Source organism: Aotus nancymaae, unplaced genomic scaffold, assembly GCF_030222135.1.
Source record: "Aotus nancymaae isolate 86718 unplaced genomic scaffold, 86718_ANA_hifiasm-v0.15.2.pri h1tg000020l, whole genome shotgun sequence".
NCBI lineage: Eukaryota > Metazoa > Chordata > Mammalia > Primates > Aotidae > Aotus > Aotus nancymaae.
This window is the reverse complement of record NW_026988432.1, coordinates 52,054,801-52,058,045: the sequence shown is the minus strand read 5'-3', so window position 1 is coordinate 52,058,045 and position 3,245 is coordinate 52,054,801.

The window sequence follows — 3,245 nt, the reverse complement described above, 5'->3', positions numbered from 1 at the left end:
TTGTAAGAGTGTACTTTATAAATATATTTATTAGGCAATGCTTGTCATTAATTGATACAATGTTTACAAATAAATCCTCTTTAATTTACTTCAACATTGACAGCCTTGGTAAGGAAGAACAAACAATGTAGTCTATGTATATATACAAGTAAGATTTACTTTTGTAATAAAGTAAAATTTAGGGAAGATTAATTAGATGCATATTTATGTATAGGTATATTGGTTGCAAGTAACAAGCAGTTCACAGAAAGCAACAATAATTGTAGGGAGACCTTATTCTCAGATTTTCCAAGTCTATTTCAATTTCAAACATTATTTACTATTGTGAGAACAATGTGTATTTTTTTTTGGTTTGGGAAATATGATCTGTCAGAGGACACATTTTGCATTAACTCTACTCTGCAGCAAGTACTCAAATTGTGTGTGGAGCGGGGGAAAGGAGCCAAAGGTAGATGTAGGGGAAGCTTCCTGGAGCCCCTGCCTCTATAACCAGGAGAGAGCTGCCCCACATGGGCTTTTCCAGTACCCAGCAGGGGCTACCTGCTTCCTGGGGGCAGTGGCAATGAACTCTTCTGCTGTTTCTCCTCTGTAACACTAGGCTTCACCTTCTACTTCTGAGAAAAGGTTGCAAGGTAAGCTCACCTTCCTCACTGATTTCTGCCCACCCAAAACTTGGGCTACATCAGTCATATATTGTTCTGTGAGTGTGATCAGTGCATGGGAGGAAATATTGGTGGAAATAAGTTTGCAGGGAACTCTTGAAGCAGATAACTTGAAGTATAGCTAAAGAATTGTATTGGGATAGGTTCTCACTTCCATCTTGACTAGAAGGTAGAGGGGAAGGGTAGACATTTCACACAGAGAAGATGACATTTAACCTTAGGGAGGAATATCCAGAGAAGTAATGCTTTTATAGGCAGACAGAGGCAGGTTTGAATACAGGTCTGATATTTGTTGTGTGACCTTGAACTTGAACATTGTTGAAATCTCATGATGCCCATGCAGGGTGTGGTCATCAGGATTGGCATGATAGCATATGAGGAACTTGGCATAGCACCTGGTTCACTGTCAATATCCAGTAACTCCTGGAAAAGAAATCAAGGCAATGAGTTAAATAACATGCTCTATAAGTGACATCTAAAAGTGACATGAAAATACGCCTGAAAAAAGACATCAGTATAAGAAAAAGCTGTGTTCTGACAAAATGCAATCTGAAACCTATTGTATAATAGAATGAATTACAGGAACTCAGCAAATCCAAGGATCTAATTGTCATACGAAGAGATTAAGCTTTTACTTCTGTGATGTGCTCTGAATTAGGAAGTTTCATTGATTATATTCTTAAGAAAATAGCTTTTTGAAGCCCCATTTAAGAATTTAATAGCAACATTATTGAGTTAGTGTCTTCTTCCCTTTTGGTGTTTTGGGGTAAACTACAAATCTTGTCGAGAGTCTCTCAAATAAAAAATGTTTTTAGATGTTAAATTGGAGGCCTTTCCAGGCAAGGATGCCAATTTTCTTACAGTAACAATGCAGAAACCAGGTCGTCCTCCACCCTTTCTGCAAGGTTCTCTTTGGTCTAAGGTAGCTCTGTGGAATTATGTTTTTCTGTATGATTATTTCCCTGGCACTGATGAAGTTTATACATTTTTTTAGTTGTTTTTGTTTTTTTCTGTGAGACTGAATCATTTCAGGAAAACAGGGTGCTTTAAATGAATAACTGAAGTTGTCTTTCTGGTTGTCTTTGTTGGTTCTTAAGGAACCTTCAAGAATGGAGAGTTGAAAATGGTAAGATTAGCACTTAAATAGTATCGCTGAAGCAGGGATGACAAACACCGTGTGCTGATAGCTGACCAGACCAGTGATGGTTGTGAAATGTAGAGCATAACTCTAGACTGAAGGCTGAAATTGCCTCTGAGACACCAGCAAGACCCAGCATGGAGCCAAAGGAGATTGATGGAGAGTGGCCCCACCATTGTGAATGCTGGCATTTGAGCCCATCACAACCTCTATCAAAATGGGTGGGCTGAAATGTGAACTTTCTAGTACTCCAGCTGTTCCTGAGATTCCTAGAACAGGGACACTTCCTGGTTGGCCATCTGGAGGCATATTTTGTGTCTAATTTATGAGCAAGGGATTAAAAAAAAAAGCAAGAAGAATCAGAATTTGGCCACTAACCCAGACTCATGACTCACAGGGTTGCCTATTTGGAAGTCATGCCTGCTATTCCCTGACCTTATTCATTTTTTTAGTGACATTTGATTTTTGAATTAGGGCCACTTATTTTCAAATTTCCAAAGGTGGTAGATACTACTGGGGGAAGAACACCTCAAATGCATTTTTAAGTATAGATGAGCAGTGAGTATAAGGTAGAAGATATCAATCAGCACAATTATATTTTGTAACAGTTATAAAATGCAAATTAGTTCAACCATTGTGGACGACAATGTGGCGATTCCTCAAGGACCTAGAAATAGAAATTCCATTTGACCCAGCAGTCCCATTACTGGGTATATATCCAAAGGATTATAAATCGTTCTATTATAAAGACACATGCACACGTATGTTCATTGCAGCACTGTTTACAATAGCGAAGACGTGGAACCAACACAAATGCCCATCGATGATAGACTAGACAAGGAAAATTTGACACATATATCATGGAATACTATGCAGCCATAAAAAACGATGAGTTTGTGTCCTTTGTAGGGCCATGGATGAATCTGGAAACCGTCATTCTCAGCAAACTGACACAAGAACGGAAAATCAAACACTGCATGTTCTCACTCTCAGGCGGGGGTTGAACAATGAGAACACATGGACACAGGGAGGGAGCATCACACACTGGGTCTGTTAGGGGGGACTAGGGGAGGGACAGCAGGGGGTAGGGAGGTTGGGGAGAAATGCCAGATATAGGTGACGGGGGGATGGAGGCAGCAAACCACATTGCCATGTATGTACCTATGCAACAATCCTGTATGATCTCCACATGTACCCCAGAACCTAAAGTACAATTATATATATATATCCCTACAGACCATAACTGTAGTGAAATGATGATTAGTGCTTGTCCTCCTGTGACCTTCAGTGACACCTCCAGCAGCTCAGTGGTCAGTCGTAGGCTGCAACTTCTCCAGATTAAAAAATGCACCATCCTGAGGGACCAGTGTCACCTCTACAGTAGCCATCCCTGTTCTTAAGGTTCTTAGCATATTTTGTCTGGGATTAAGAACCAACTGTAAGGT